The 17,621-nt window shown below is 40.1% G+C and overlaps 1 protein-coding gene across 6 annotated transcripts in view; it reads left to right on the top strand.

Moving 5' to 3' along the window:
- The window catches only part of LOC109935264 (sickle tail protein), a 150,029-nt gene that overhangs the window by 36,134 nt on the left and 96,274 nt on the right, over positions 1–17,621 (top strand). Inside the window, exon 1 of one of the 6 annotated variants that reach the window (XM_048612106.1) lies at positions 5,794–5,890. The exons of the other annotated variants lie outside the window; for them this stretch is intronic. The gene's annotated coding sequence lies outside the window, so the exon portion shown is untranslated. Of the gene's footprint in view, positions 1–5,793; positions 5,891–17,621 lie in introns of those variants that run through there. 6 annotated transcript variants of the gene reach the window in all.

Here is a 17,621-nt window from a genome sequence, read left to right as displayed (position 1 = left end):
ATTTTAAAAATGCTGGCCAGCAAATTGTCTGAGAATTGTGTTAAATTTTTAACATGACATAATTTGAACAGAATTTTAGACTAACCAAATCCTTTTTTTCATACAGTTGGGAAAGAAACAACAGTTTTGATATTTTAAACTATAATCAGGACATGCACAATGTATAAGAACATATAGTTTAATATTTGGAGTGTGAGCATTTGGTGCAAAAGTGCTGCCATATAATAGTTACACAAATCTTGGCAATAGGAATTTAGGGTAGATGTCAGAGATAAGATTGGTATAAGCATCGAAGTGTTGCATTTTAGTGCAACCTTTTCATGTCAGACCAGCTTGTATGAAACTGGCTGCAATTGGCTAAGTATTTTACTGGCAAATATACTCAGGAATGAATGGAACTTCATTACAACAAATAGATTAAATGATTTAAAGGTCGACTTGAACTAATTTCGTGTTCTGGGCTTAGACACAATGATGTGTGAATGAGAGAATTTGCGTTTTTATACTGCTTTAACTCCCCAGGGAGTCCCAAAGCTGTTGCAACCATTTAATGACACTTAATACAGGCATTGTCATAGATTATATGTCAAAGCCAACTCTTAAAATAATTAGTTAAAATAGTCACTAAATCTTGTTCTGACTGAATGAGCTGACAAGTGCAGCGGCCAAGCGTTCACCTGTATAATTTGGATTCAAATCCAAACCACTGTCATATGGCAATTACGTGACAGCCCCAAATCAACACTAACCCATGCAAGTGTCCATTCCTAGTTTAGTACTAGCTAATCAAATGCCTTTTATTTTTCCTTTTTCTCACCAATTTTACAGTGAGATTTCAAGATGCTGCCTGTGCAGAGACTAAGAACAATCTGATGCTTGGCATAAGATATACCCATCTGATTCACTTGCCTCTTTTTGGGGAGGGAAATCTGCCATGCTAACCTAGTCTGGCCTGCACATGATTCCAGACCCACAGCAATGTGGTTGACTCTTAACTGCTCTTTGGGCAATTAAGGATGGGCAGTAGATGCTGGCCCAGCCAGTGATGCCCACATCACATGAAATAATTTTTACAAAGGGCAAGTTGTCATATATAAACAGGAAGGAGCTGAAGAATATAATTCAGACACATGAGATGATGCTTTACTTGACATCCAAATATACTATATGTCTGACTGACAAGGGACTGCAACAGGTTTTCAAAATAGTAAAATTGCAACCAAAGCTACAGTTTGTGGGTCGAGGTGACAACAATAATGATAGCAAGCTGACAAAAATGGAGAACCAAAATTAGAGGTCAGAGGTCTAATTGTAGAATAACACAGCACGTCACTGCCAATCCCATCTCTTCGAGAAAGCTATCCAGTTACTTCCACTTTCTTGCTGTTGCCCCATAGCCCATTTCTTAAGGTGCCCTCATATTTTTCCAACTTGATTTTTGAATGTAACATTTCAATTTGCACCCAATGACCTTTTTGGGCAGTGCATTCCTAAACACACTGACTTTTTATGTAAAACAAAACAAAACTTGTTGCTTTTGGTTCTTTTTGTCAATCATCTTGATCCTTTGTCCTCAGGTTACCAAACATCCTTCTCCTGGAGAAAGTAGATTTAAAAAAAAAAGAAACTATCAAAGTGCTTTTGAAGATCTTTGTCAAATCTCCTTAACTGTTCTGCAGTACACCATCATGCCTGGTAACCATCTAGTAAGCCTTTTTCACAATTTCTAATACTTTGACATTCTCCTTTTGAACCTGCTGCTTAGAAAACAAGACATTATTCCAGCTATGGACTAATGTTGCTTTTTCACTTTTTTTTCTTCTTTCTTATTAAAAGTAAGGATCCCAAATTCTTTTTAAGTAACCTTGAAAACATGTCACCTTAATGCTTAAGTACAGTATTCCTTTGTTCTTGAATCCCCTTTTTCAAATTATACTGTTTAATTTGAAACATTGAATCCTTATGTTCCTACTAAAAATACCACTGCACACTTCTTTACATGCAGTTTTATCTGCCTGGTGTCTTCCATTTCACCGGTCCACCTATGTTCTCAAGTCTCCTACTGTCCTCTGTATATCCAGTAGCGTTAGAACTTTTGAAGGGTTAGTTTATCTCCAGTAACATAAGAAACAGAGTGTGGTTATCATGGTATTGAAAAATCCATTAGACACTTATTACAGCTGTAATGTACAAATGTTCTTCAGACACCAGCGTCTGATCTAATATTAAGTTATTAGTTACAGCAGAGGAGTAGGATTTCAGTAAACTGTCTTGCTTAGTGATCTGACCTAAGATGGAGTTTGAACTTTTATACCCTCAGGTCACACATGATAACAGTGATATTGTGAACAGGTCCATTAAAGGAATACTGACATTGTCACTGAGATATAACAACAGGATCTAACCATACCTGTGTACAAGTAGAAGCTTCCTCTCCTCTTGTACTCCCTTTTTAAAAATTCAACATTTAATTTGAATACCACTGCATTCCTCCCTACGTGAAATTTATCTGCTGAGGGGTTCCTCATTTCACCAATCTGTGTGTTTTCTGAAGTCTATTACTATCCTCTGCATATCCAATGCTAAAGCCCACCATCAACATCCTAATGATAACCATTGGCCAGTGATTGAACTTGTTTGGCCACATGAATACTATGGTTGCAACAGCTGGTCAAAGGCTGGAAATTCTGCAACGAGGATCCTGCCTCACCTGTGCCTATCCACCATACAGCAGTTACAAGACCGGGATATATGATGGAGCTCCCCACTCGTCTGGATGGATGCAGCTGCAGTAGCACTTGAGAAACTCAATGCCATCCAGAACAAATCAGTTTACATGACTGGCACTCCATCTATATTGCCATTCCTTTGTTGCTTGGTCAAAATCCTGGAACTCCCTTTCTAACAGCGCTGTGGCTGTTCCTACACCAACAGGATTGCAATTGTTCAAGAAGTCAGCTCCCATCGTCATCTAAATGGCTGTCACGATGGGCGATAAATGCTGGTCCAGTTAATATTCCACAAAAGATCCAGAAAATTGTTCCAGTCATTGAGTGGTCATAACTTCAACCCCTAGGAGCACTTCTGTGCACCGTATCTTAGCCACTCACCGTCCACTACTATGAGGTTTAACTTTTCCATCGAGTGGAAGCCAAAAGATTAACTGTGTGGATACAATTCCAGTAAGAAGTCTTTGACCAAGAATATCAATTCTGTTTCTCAGTTCACTTCGCTGCCTGACCAACTGTTTCCACCATTTTCTATGCGCAAGGATATAGGGAAAAGGTGGGAGGTTATGATATTTGTTTGAAGAGCTGGTGCAGGCATGATGGGCTAAATGTCCACCCCATGTGCTGTAACAATTCTGGGATTATCGTTATTCTAATCCAATCTGTTGGGACATGTTATTATACATTTCCTGTGTAGGTGGAACTTGAACTCAGACCTTCTGACAGAGAGGTAGGGATGCTACCACTGCACCACAAGCACCCTCAAAATTCAATGGTGGTGTCTGAATCCATGTCTCACCTTCAGTAACATTATCATTTGCACTAGAACGCTATCTCCCTTTATGCTTTTGTTACAGATTTATGACAATTGAAGTAATTTGGTTTTATAGAAATAGTTCTGCCGTCGATTGACTTCATTCCATTCTTTTAAAGAATAATTAAATTAATCAAATATGATTTGTCTTTAATAAATCCATGCTAACTTTTATTGGCTCATGCTTTTCTAAGTGCCAATTAATTTTGTTCTGGATTATTTCTGAATTTCCTATCAAGGATGGCTGGTCTTCTCATCTGTAGCTGCTGGATTTGTCTTCCTTAACTGTTATTTATAGTTGATGTGACAATACAGTTCTGCAATCCACAGCCACCACCCCATATCCAATGAGAATTAAATGTCTCCTCCCATCTATTTTTACCTTTTTAATCCAGTGAGACTACTGCCTCTTGTTTTACATTATGTTAAAAACCCCACTTCCTACCTCAGCCGTGTATCCACAAGAACATTTTGTTTATCGTTCCAATTCACCTCTGTTTGTCCTTTGATAACTTTTCTATCTATGCTGAGTAAAAGAGATCCAGAGGATCAAATGTAAACTTCATAAATGAGCAAGATAGATTAATGAGCCCATAAAAATGCAAACAAAGTGCTGGGGTTTATGTCTAGAGGGCTTGAATTTGGAAGCCTGTGCTATGAGATCTAGTGTGGGTGGCATAAATAATAAGTTAGCAATGAATAAATCCCTTAAGGAACTGAGGAGAAACTATTTGCCCAAAGACTGATTGGAATGTAGAACTCACTGTCAAAAGGAGTAGTTGGGATGAACAGCATATTGATTTATAGGAAAACAAGATACATACACACAAAAGAATGGTAGATTTTGCCTCTAGAACTGCTGGGGCTAAGTGGGGTGTGCATTCTGGCATAAACCAGTTGGGCTGAATGGCTAGCTGGTTTCTGTACTGTACATTCTAAATAAATTTTATGAATCTATTAAAATGCTTCCTCTCCCCAAAGCAACTTGTTTAGCACAATTTTTATTGGAATTTAATAAATGTATTTTCAGTTGCATCCTGTGATTTCTTATTTAATGGAGTACTGCAAAGTGGCATGCACCGTTCTTATTGCTGTTTGATGAAATCTTCTTTGTACTAGTACCTCAACCCTACTTATCTTGCTACTTTAAATCTGCTCTCTTTGTCATTCCAAAGTGCTAAATAGTTTCCTGTTCAATTCTGTAATTTAGTATATTTACTATAATCAAAGCGTAGCCAATACCAAACAGTTGTCTGGTTTGGGGACTCTTGGCTCATTGCAATTAGTCTGGCACTGCCTGTCCTGAAAAATATCTTATTTTGAATCGTTCAACCCACTGACTTAAGTAGTGCTATGAATCTATTGGCCTATGGGAGACCATTCCATCTGTTTTCCTCTGCAATCTTTTTGTATTGACTTTTTTGTCCTTTTTTGTAGCAAAATTGTTCTATACTTACTACTTTTTAAGCTGTTTTTACTGATCATAGGTTTGTTACCATTACAGTACAACCTAAGGGGGGTTATTTTACATATGTTACACCTGGAGCAGAGCTTTTGTATTAGTATTAATAGATGGAAAAACCATGGTAGGCATGTGCCCAAATTTCCAATCCTGCATTTCAGGCAGGCAGGAGAGCACAGAGTGTGGATTCATTAAATTGCCGCAGACTTAAATAATAAATTCATCAGCTTAACTTTTTTGAGGGCTAGTGAATAAATGTACTATATCAATCTGATTCTATTTATGTAGAACCCCACATACACTCGTCAAAATTATGGGAATTATATTTAAGCTGAAAAAGGATAAGTTTTTGTGATGCAGGTTATCTGAAGAAAGTATTTTAAAACTTTTATCAAATGTATTTGTGGTTTCCTTGAGGGGCTGATGAGTAATGCAGTATAAAGCCATACAAGCCAAAATGTCCGAGCATTGAACTCTGGTCTGTTCTAAGTTAGCTATTTTTTGTGTGGCAACAGATGACTTGATACAAATGACTTCCCTGACCCTGTGCTTTGGAGGGGGAAATATCAGCTCTGCCATTCCTTTTTGATGTGTAGCCAGTGACCGCTGCTGGAGTGGGTGGTGTGCATTTGTGACCTTTTTAGCGTATGAGTTCACACTGGAAAGATGTTTATTTTGGAAAGGAGCGGAACAGTTGTCAATACTTGTAAAACCATTTTCGGCATGAATCACCATCACCATGGAGATTAAAATAGAGGAGTAAATGGGGGAGGAATAAACTGTTAGAGATTGGAACAAGGGATCGTGGAGCAGTAAGCTGCAATGTTTTGATCCAAGATTTACATTTGAACAGTTTGGTGGTTCCGAGTCTCTCTTTTTTGTGCGGTAAGAAGCAAGAAATCTGCAGCAACGTATTCTAAAATTCAGATAATTGTTAATCTTCAACTGTCAAATCCTCCCACTATAGCTAGCAATTGTAGATAGAGCAAGAAAATGTTTTCACTGTGTCTCTGTCTCTCTCTGTCCGTCTCTCCCTCTCTTTCCCCACCCTCCGCATCTCGCTGATCAATGAAGGCCATTTCAGAATTGTTCTGTCTAAAATCTAAAATACGAACTGTGAAATAAGCAGTAACAGTGGATAAGTGGATTTCAGGAAGTGGGGTGGATTTAGTTTATTTTTCTGTTCTTCTGTTTAGTGAAGTCCTTCAGCTTGATGTTTTAGGGTGCTCACAAAGATGTACACTAACTTAATTTATTGAACATTTTGAAGTGTGAGACAATGTATATCTGCCAGAGCCTCAGAGTTGATCTTTTGGGCTTTTTTTGTTTTTTTTTTTGCTGAACTGATATCGAAGAACCTGCTAACAATGTTTGGATGAAATGCCAGTTGATATGCAATTATAACTTCTTTTTGAGTTTTCGTGATTTGAGTTTTTAGATTTCCTTTTTTTCCCCTCAAAATCCAGGAATTACTATGATGATGTAGATTGCAGACTAAATACATGACCAAGGAATTTTCTTTGCTACGGTTCTTCCGGCCCACTCACTGAATTTGCCTTTGCCAGGGTTGTGTTTGACATGTTACTACATTAGACCAGTTCATTAGCAGTAGTTAGTATATATTTAAGCATTTCAGTAGAGTTGTAGTTAAGCCAATTCTTTTTATTTTATCAGTATTTTAACAGTAGTGTAAAAATAGTGTTTTATTTAAAGTCAAGTAGTTTCTGCAATCGAGTTGAATCTGGAATGCAATGCCTTGCACTTGCCTTTTAAAGTAAGATAAAGTTAGGGTCCAGGCTATCATCTTTAATATACTTTCAGGGGGTTTGGTCTGGTCCATAACACAGCAAATGACAATGATCTGGAATTTACCTGAGACTGTTGGTAATTTTGAAAATAAATTGAAAAAAAAACTTGCAGGACTTTGGACATAAAGCTGTATGGATTCAATGAGTTATGGCAGGCTCCTCGTCTTCGTCCTCACATTTGAAGCTAATCTTGTTTTGTACAGTTTTGAAGATGTCTTCATGTGACACCTTTATCAAAGTTTTTGGTAGAGTCCAAGCAATGACTCTTATTGTATGTTCATATTTTGGTAACAGTTGCTTACTTACATCATGGTTACATTTTGTTCGAGGACATATGAAAATTTGAGTGAGCTTACTAAAACTTTCTGGTAATTAATGTACTTTGTTATAATATACCTTGTGGTGTGACTAGTCGTCATTTCACTGCAGTATAGTCCTAGACCAGTTTCTTTAATTTTCTGGCTGCCTTCGCACAGCTTTTGCCAGAATTTGCTGCCCTCAGACAAACACAAATTTTGCCAAAACCCCCACCTTTCATTGTCTGATTCTCCCCCCTCCCCCATTCTGTGGCACAGTGGGTTTCCAAAACTTCAACTTCCCAGCTATTGGCATTAATTTGAATCCCTTTCGCATTTCAAGGACTTGAATTTGCATCTGTTTTGGCATAGTTATGTATTCCATTTTAATCATCAAACTTGTGTCAAAGCTAATGGCCAGTGTTTATATTAAAGATTTGACATTTTGTATAAATGACTAATGAAGGTTACAATTAATTTATGACATTGTAGATGCAAATAAGTATTCAATCAATCTCTCTCCTGTTTGGACTCCAAGCTTCTCTTGAAAACAGTAGGTGTTTTGAACTTGAGAGAAATATAGACCTCGGTCTCTCACTGACGTATTAGTACATACATAGACTGCTGATTGCATCAAAGATGTGAAGGAATTGAAATTTGAGTATGGCATGATTTAAATGTAGAAGTATGGCTTAAGCATTTGTCACTTAATCATTTAATCACTTTTTGGACCTGAAATGTACCCAGTCTTTCTTCAATTTACACTGGAGCAACAAAGTGTCTTAAAAGTTTGAATCATAGATTAAAGAAGCTGTTTCATGCTGCTACTGTGCATTAGTTACACAAGTGGTACTTTCCCTCGCAGGAAGCTGCCTTCAGTCCAAAAATACATCTGCCTACCACACCAATGAGCAATGTCACATTAGGTTGTGCCAAGGTGGTTCAAGGTATGGAAGCCATCTGTCCCAACTGTCAGCTGAAGCTGATGAATCATGCAGCATGTTGCTTCGCTCCTAATAAGCAGAGTACAGCTCCTACTCAACCAGACCAAAGTGCAATAAGACCATAAAAGATATGAGCAGAATTGGGTCATTTAGCCCATTGAGTCTCTTCACTGTAACTTGATCACGATTTTGATCTGTTTCAATTCATTCCATGTAATCCCTGCAGTGCAGAAACAGGCTTTTCGGTCCAACAAGTCTGCAATGACTCTCTGAAGAACATCTTACACAGAACCAACCCTTACTCCATCTCTGACCCTGCATTTCCCATGGCTAATCCAACTAACCTACACATCCCGTGACAGTATGGATTGGCCATGCTAAATTACCCACCTAACCTGCCCATCTTTGGACTGTGGGAGGAAATCGGAGCACCCAGAGGAAACCCACGTAGACATGGGGAGAAAGTGCAAACTCCATACAGACGGTCTCCGGAGGGTGGAATTGAACCTTGGTCCCTGGCACTGAGGCAGCAGTGCTAACCACTGAGCCTCATTCTCCTGCCTTCTCCCTGTAGCCCCTACCAAACAAGATGCGATCTGTCTGTTTTAAATATGCTCGATGACGTTGCCACAGAGGGCTATGAAGGCCATGAATTCCACAGATTAACTACCCTCTTGCTTGAAAAAATACCTTCTTGAGTCAGTTCTAAAGGCTCATACCTTCACTCTAAGGCTGTGCCCTCTGGTTCTAGTCTCTCATGAGTGGAAACATCATCTCCATGTCCACGCTATCCAGGCCTGTCAGTATTCTATAAGTCTCACTGAGATTCTCCCTTCATTCTCCTAAATTCCATCAATTGCAGACCCAAAGTCTGGAAGCACTCCTCATAAAACAAGCCCTTCATCCCTGGTATCCTTTGTGTAAAACCTCCTCTGGACCCCCTCCAGTACCAGCACATCCATCCTTGGATACAGGGCCCAAAGCTTCTCTGACCAAAGCCTTATTCAGTCTCTGCAGTAGATCTGTCCTTGTATTTTCAAGTCCTCTTGAAATGATTGTTAGCACTGCATTTGTCTTCCTAACTGCCAGCTGAACTTGCATGTTAACCTTAAGAGAATCCTGAACTTGGGACTTGGGAATCCAATGTGCTTCAGAGTTATGAAGCCTTTCCCCATTTAGAAAATAGTCTACACCTCTATTCTTCCCACCAAAGTGAGTAATCTCTCATTTCCATCACATACAACCTAACAATATAACACAGAACCTCAGATTACGGAGATCTGAAACAAAAAAAATTGATATTTTTATTTCAGATCTCCAGCATTTTGTGGTATTTTGCTTTTATACCACATATACGTAAGCCTGTTCTCTGCAAAGAAAATGAATATGTTCAAGTCTTGCACTTCTTTTGAAATTCTTTGGCCTTTGGGAGGCCTATGGTTCTCCCATTGCTTTGGTGAAGGCAGTGTCATGGAGACACAGTTGACTTGCCAACCAAGCAGCAACCTTTGTTTCTCCTATTTTAATTGTGAAATTTGATTTATTCTTTCCCTTTGTCCTGATAAGTCTAACATCCACATCTTCAGCAATGTGTCCCTGTTTTCAGCAATATTAATTTTGTGCTCCAAAATAAAGGCTGTACATTAAAATTAATTGGTGCAAACTTATGAAAGTTTCTTTTAAAAATTTTTGTGTGTTTTTAAATGCATGAAACAGGTGCTTTCACAGGGGACTGGAACTCTAATATTGATCAACATAGGTTTGGATTTTAGCATTTGATTTGCATCCTTTAAAACCATCTCATCTGGCAGCAGAGCTGAATTGTGATGTGCTTTTATTAAAAAAATTGAAGACTTTGAAATAAGCTAGGCTAAAATTCAATCAATTGAGTAGATTTGCCAAAATGTTTCAGACATTAAAATATTACTTTAATCTCATGATACTTGGAAAAAATTGAGATAAGACTGTGGAGCTGGAGGAACACAGCAGGCCAGGAGCAGGAGAGTTGATGTTTCAGATCGGGGCATTTTCTGAAGAATCCCAACCTGAAACGTCAACTTCTCTGCCCCGATGCTGCCTGACCTGCTGTGTTCCACCAGCTCCACAGTGTTATCTCTGACTCCAACATCTGCAGTTCTTACGGTCTTTGGAAAAAATTGTTGCTCTTTGCAAACATGCCTTTATTTGAGAAGAATCCCAGACAATTTTAGTTAGTGTTTTCCCAAAATGGTTTGAATCTCTGTCTGCATCTAAATTATGACAAAATAAGGCCTCCAACCATGGTAATGAAAGAATTCTTGTGGAAAGGGCCAGTTCTTTATGATCAACATAATCATGTCCCCCTATCAATGTTACTTTTCTGCACAAATACACAACTTATTTATAGTGTACTCGATGAGTTCGCCAGTGAATTTTGTTTTTTTGTTATGATGGAAAAAGTTCTGTCTGACCCCTCTTCCTGGATAATGAGTGGTCAGGAAGTGTTTTGAGAATTTGGGGTATGAAAGGTATTATGTAAATTCAATTTTCTTCTTTTGCTCACTGCTATCATGTATCATTTTGAGCACCTACATGTGGCCAACAGAAGATCTTGTAATTTTTTTTACTTTGGAATCATAATCAGGGATGCACAAAATCTTAGGTGCTAATCCCAATGTCTCAGTTGTAGTTTAGAGAAACCACCAACCAGAAACAGCAAATCTCTGCCTCCTCCCATGATAATGCCCTGTCCAAACCTGTCTGGTCTGAGAGTTGAATTAACTTTTTTAACTGTTCTTGTTGAATCTTTATGCAATGATTGCACAACTAATCAACATAGATTTCTCATGCTATATATTGGGGTGGCATGGTGGCTCACTGGTTAGCACTGTTGCCTCACTGTGCCAAGGGCCTGTGTTCAATTCCAGCTTTGGGCGACTGTGCCTGTGTGGAGTTTACGCATCCTCCCTGTGTCAGTGTGTTCCCTCTGGGTGCTCCATTTTCCTCCCACAGTCCAAAGTTGTACAAGTTAGGTGGATTGGCCATGCTAAATTTCCTGATAGTATGTAGGGATGTATGGGTTAGCCATGGGAAATGTAGGACTACAGGAATACAATAGAGGGAGGTGGGTCTGGATGGGATGCTCCTCCAGAGGTTGTGTGGACTCAATGGGCTGAATGGCCTGCTTCCACATTGTAGGGATTCTATGGATAAAATGCTGCCCCCTTTTTTTTCCAAGCTTGTTTCTTGCATCCTATTTGAATGCAGGTCAAAAATCCTCAACATTTTGTCTCATTGACTTCAAATTTAGGGAAGTAGAATACAGGATTTTGACTAGGCGTCCACTGGTATAGCTAAAATGCTGAAACATGGCAGAGGTATGCTCAGTGTGAGGCTACGCAACCTCCTGTTCCTCATCTGGGAAAAGAAGCTAATGCCAGGGGATTTTGGCGTGCTGTGATTGTGATTATCTTCAAGAAGAGCGATTAAGTCTGTGGTAACAACAAAGGGATCACCCTGCTGTCTGTTGAGGGAAGATCATTGCAAAGATTCCTCTCCACTACCTTCTCAAAGTGGCTGAAGAGGTCTTTCCAGAGTTGCAGTGCAGTTTTTGCCATCCAAGAGATGACAATGACGTGATTGCACAGTAAATTCACATACAATGTAAGGAATTGTACGAACTGCTGTATTTGCTTTTACAACCTCAAGAATGCTTTTGACCCTGTGAATCATGAACTTTTGGATTATCCTCCCTATATTTGGCTAACTTCTGTTTGACATGCAAGCCACAATGCTTTGCTTTCCTTTTGCAAAAGGCCCTCTTCAAACCAGTTCCTACAGCTCAACACGTCTTCTGTAGATTTTTAAGAACTAAAATGAGATTCTAGAAAGCGTGAACCAATTTCCATACTTTAGGAGTTTTCCCCTTGAAAGCAGATAAAGATGACAATTCATTATCATCTCCAATGGGCCAGTTCAGCCTTTCACCAACTGCGGAAGAATGTATTTAAAACCCAAGACTAGGGTCATGGTTACCAGGCAGTAGCAATTCCCATACTCGTACATGCTGTGGAGAATTGGAAAACCTACATCAGGCACCTCAGCTCTGGAGAATTATCATCAACAGTAGCATCTTCTAAAACAATGATTCTTCTGAAATATGTATTAACATATGTTATTGTATGAATTCCCAAGTATAGAGACCAATACTGCTATTGTAATATTTCACCAAATCTCAGTTATTTTAAGTGACAGCTTTAACTAACAAAGTGGGTCTTCTGTAATGTGTTAAGTGACTGGTTCATTCGACCTGTAGACATGAGTATTTAAGTGTCCAAATTTAAGCTAGATGAAAAATTTGGAGTGATGCTCAAAATCTCAACTACTTTTTCATCTTTATAACAATTATGCATGATCACCTCATTATGAAAGCGAAATAACTCCACAGAGGCCGGTATCCCGTCACTCTGTCACCATTTATTTATGTGTGAGTAGTACATGACACTGATGCAGCTAGCTCAGAGCTGACTCCTACAATGAACAGAATCCCGTGTGTGTGTGTTGGGGGGAACAGTAGGGAGGTGTTGGCATGGAATAGGAGAATTTATTAGGTTCTCAATATTAGCCTTGAGTGTTATCAAATCATGAAAGAGAATGTTGTATGTCGCTCAGCAGGTTAAGTTTTCCTGTACCTCGTGCTTTGGAAATTCATATTGCCCAGTTACAAGACATAGGAAAAAGAATCAGATGTGTGACACTTAAATCCTAGAGAAGAGACTAAAGAGTTATAACTGGGCTTGTTTTTTCTTTTTGATAGGCCCAATTCCTCCTCTTGAGGCAAGAGTGGGTGTCTCTTTATTTTCCTCTAACTTTTCTGATCGATGCCTCCGTGTTGTCTTCTAACCCTTCACCAACCAGTGCTCCAGACTCGTGGACTAAAGAGGTTAAAATTGAAGAAAGAGAAATGAGCAGATCTGTGTCTTTCAACCACAATCCCCTTGCCATCTCCCAGGGCAGACAACTTTAAATTATTCAAGGGAATAAAAGATTTGGCAAAGGATAAATTCAAAAGCAGCAAAGGACAAGTGCAACAAAAGTGGTGGGGCATTGATAGCTAAGATCATGTCAGGCAGAATTGGAAAAGAATGTCCAGTCTTAAGGTACTGTATCTGTGTAGATGAATTGGTAGAATAGATAGAAACGAATCTCAATTTGGTCTAATAGTCACCTGTGTGAACTGACTGCAAAGTGACCAAGTTTGGGAATTACATATTCCAGAATGCCTAACTTTTAGAAGAAATGGGCAAAATGGAAAAGGAGGATGGGTGGATTTAATGATTAAGAATGGGATAATGACAGCAGAGAGGATCACAGATCAGTAAATTATGTAGTAGAATCATTTTGACGCTGAACAAAATGGGCCAGAAAACCTGATTCGTATTGTTTAAGCATTCCTGACAGTAACTGTGGTGTAGAACAGTATCAATCAGAAAATTAGGGGCATGTATAATAAGGATAATACAGCAATCAAGGAGGGACTTAAATTCTCAAACTAAGCAAACCAAATTTGCAGAAATAGAAATGAGTTTTCTGGGTCTGTGTGTCTAGGATCTAAATAAGAACCGAAAGAGCTGCAGATGCTGTAAATTGGGAATAAAAACAGAAGTTGCTGGAAAAGCTTAGCAGGTCTGGCAGCATCTGTGAAGAGAAAATCAGAGTTAATGTTTCGGGTCCAGTGACCCTTCCTCACCGGACCCGAAACATTAACTCTGATTTCTTTTCTTCAAAGATGCTGCCAGACCTGCTGAGCTTTTCCAGCAACTTCTGTTTTAGGGTCTAGGATCTAACTCTGGAACAGGCAATTTGTGCTCTAGGATTGCACAAAGAAGGAGGTTTAATTAACTTCCTTGAGGCTCCTTTACAATAAGATAAAGTGAATATAGTCAGAATTTTGCTTTGAATGTGGAAACTGTAGGGGCATTATCCTTAATCTTTCAGTCTTCCCCAGTCTTGGGGGAGGTGCTGGAAGACTGTTCAGGTGGGGACCATCCCAATGGTACAGATCTCTCCTGTTCCAAAACTGATGCCAATGCCCCATGAAATGGAACCCCTCTTTCTTTATTCCACACCACTCCTTTAGCCACATGTTTATTTCCCTAATTTTCTTATCTCTAAGCTAATCTGCACGTGGCTCGGGTAGTAATCCGGAGTTTATAAGCCTTGAGGATCTGTTCCTTAATTTCGTTCCTAGTGCTTGATAATCCCCGAACAGGTCCTCCTTCCTAGTCTTGCCTATGTTGTTTATCTCAATGTGGACCACAACAACCGGATCCTTACCCTCCCACTCCAATATCCTTTCAAGCCGGTCAGATGTCCCTTGCCCTGAAAAACAGACAGGCAACACACCATGTGGGACACTCGATCCTGCTTACAAAGGATGCTATCAATCCTTCTAATTATAGAGTCCCCTACAACTACCATTTGCCTTTTTTCTACCCCTCCATGAATGGCCTCCTGTACCATGGTGCAGTGGTTAGCTGGCTCATCCTCCCAGGGAGCAAGTACCCCCTACCTGTTGGATAAGGTCAAGAGCTGAGGCCCCTCCGTTCCTGAATTCAGGATTTTCCCCCCTTCCGCAGCCCTTTACCTGCCTCACTTGCAATCATACTCTGCTGTCCCTGATCACTGAATTTGAAGTACTTAATCTACCAGGTGTGACCGCCTCCTGAAACACAGCGTCCAGGTACTTCTCCCCCTCCTGGATGTGCTGCAGCGTTTGAAGCTCAGATTCCAGCTTATCAACTCTGAGCTGAAGTTCCTCAAGCAACCAACACTTGCTTTAAATGTGGTCACCGCTGTTCGCAATGGGATCAGCCAGCTCCCACATCATACAGCTACAACACATCACCGCCCAGCCATCTCTACTTGGTTAATTACTTTTAATTTATATAAGTTTAATAATGAGTTAATTAATTCATTAATACTACTTTGTTCATTTTTAAATTTAGTGCAGATTTCTTATCAGGCAATCAGGTTACAGTTTCTGTGTGATGTCACTCCAGATTTTTCTCACGTTTACAATGTGCCCCAAGCTCCATTAGTTTTATACTCTGTGTAGCTGCTCCACCCTGCAACCGCTCCCTGCAGACTTTCCTTTTTGAGTGTTGGTATTTTGTATTATACAATGTGGAATTTACATATCTGTATTTTAGGGGTATTTAATAAACATTGTATTGTTATACTGTGAGCAATAGGCCAAATATTAAGAAAGCTTTATTTATTTTATACCTTTTTTATGAACTCTGTCTACAACCACTCTACGGCTGATGAAATACTTTTTAAAGTGTAGTCACTATTATGCAGGCAATGGGCAACCAGTTTTTATAAACTTTTTTAAAAAACTCATTCTTGGGATTTAATGGGATGTGGGCATAACTGGTTATCCTAGCATTCATTACTCATCCCTAGTTGGCCTGAGCAAGGTGGTGAATAGCTGCCTTGAACTGCCATAGTCCTAGGGATGCAGGGATATCCTCAGTCAAGTTATGAAGGAAGTTTCAGAATTTTCACCCGGTGATGGTGAAGGAATTGGTGATAAAATTCCAGGTAAAGATGATGTGTGAATTGAAGGAGAACATGCCAATAGAATAGAATTGAATTGAAATTTATTGTCACGTGTACTCTTGCATCTCAAACCTTTCACTATTTATCAAGTCTCTGCTCCAGGGTACTGTATTAATGACAGAATTCATACATAATAATGTTTTTAAAAAAAAAAGTAAAATTAAAACAGTTTAACACAGTTCAGTTAACAGCTCCTGGGCTTAGGGAAAGCCAATTAAGGAATGGTGGGATACCCTAAAGACACAGCAGGACGAGACCACCATGCTATGCTGTTGGAAGTCACTTTTTGTTGCTGGAATGGGAGAAGCTTCCTGTTCCCCATCTGATGCTCCTCCACCTTTCACCGATGCCTCTGCTCCTTCAGATGCCCAAGCCTAACTATGGACCTGGAGCTTCGGCCCAGACTGGGGGAGTCGGTCAAGGATTTGCTCCTCGCTCAATGGGAGATCCTGGGCTGGCACAGAACGGCGTCCGGCTTGTCATGGTGTTGCTGCCACTGGTGGCCCCCCTCTTTCACAGGTGGTGATAGTGTTCCCATTATGTGCTGTCTTTGTTGTTCTGGAGGTAAAGGACATGGATTTGGAAGGTCCTGTTGAAGCAGTCTGTCCTCCACCATGAATGCCTTCCTCCAGTACAGAAATTTGAAATCTGGAAAGTATTCAACTTGCAGTACTGTTTCTTTTAAGTGTCAACTGTGGCCCTGTGCAATCCACAGGATGTTGCACTGTCTGAGGTGCACTTTCAGGTAAGGCATAACAGTGAGACCCTTGTTGCTACTGTCAGGCACTGTTTTGAAGAAGAACATGGAAGATGTCCCAGTGACTTGGTCAATATTTATTCTGGAATCAATACTATAGGACCAGGCACCAGCTGACCTCAGAGGTTTGGTCCAATTGCAGACAGAAGAGCTGAACTCCAGAGGTGAGGTAAGAGTAATTGCCTTGATATCAATAGAACATAGAACATTACAGCGCAGTACAGGCCCTTCGGCCCTTGATGTTGCGCCGACCTGTGAAACCAATCTGAAGCCCATCTAACCTAAACTATTCCATTATCATCCATATGTTTATCCAATGGCCATTTAAATGCCCTTAAAGTGGGGGAGTCTACTATTTTTGCAGGCAGGGCATTCCACGCCCTTACTACTCTCTGAGTAAAGAACCTACCTCTGATATCTGTCCTATATCTATCACCCCTCAATTTAAAGCTATGTCCCCTCGTGCTAGCCATCACCATCCGAGGAAAAAGGCTCCCACTGTCCACCCTATCTAATCCTCTGATCATCTTGTATGTCTCTATCAAGTCACCTCTTAACCTTCTTCTCTCTAACGAAAACAGCCTCAAGTCCCTCAGCCTTTCCTCATAAGACCTTCTCTCCATACCAGGCAACATCCTGGTAAATCTCCTCTGCACCCTTTCCAATGCTTCCACATCCTTCCTATAATGCGGTGACCAGAACTGTACGCAATACTCCATGTGCGGCCGCACCAGAGTTTTGTACAGCTGCAACATGACCTCATGGCTCCGAAGCTCAATCCCTCTACCAATAACACCTAACATACTGTACGCCTTCTTAACAACGCTATCAACCTGGGTGGCAACTTTCAGTGATCTATGCACATGGACACCGAGATCTTTCTGCTCATCCACACTACCAAGAATCTTACCATTAGCCCAGTACTCTGTATTCCTGTTACTCCTTCCAAAGTGAATCACCTCACACTTTTCCGCATTAAACTCCATTTGCCACCTTTCAGTCCAGCTCTGCAGCTTACTATGTCCCTCTGTAACCTGCAACATCCTTCCACACTATCCACAACTCCACCGACTTTAGTGTCATCTGCAAATTTACTAACCCATCCTTCTACGCCCTCATCCAGGTCATTTATAAAAATGACAAACAGCAGTGGCCCCAAAACAGATCCTTGAGGTACACCGCTGGTAAGCGAGATCCTTGAGGTACACC

Source organism: Rhincodon typus, chromosome 2 (genome assembly GCF_021869965.1).
Source record: "Rhincodon typus isolate 14 chromosome 2, sRhiTyp1.1, whole genome shotgun sequence".
Taxonomy (NCBI): Eukaryota; Metazoa; Chordata; class Chondrichthyes; order Orectolobiformes; family Rhincodontidae; genus Rhincodon; species Rhincodon typus.
Note: the sequence above shows the minus strand (reverse complement) of the source record. Positions and strands in the feature narration are given on the sequence as shown.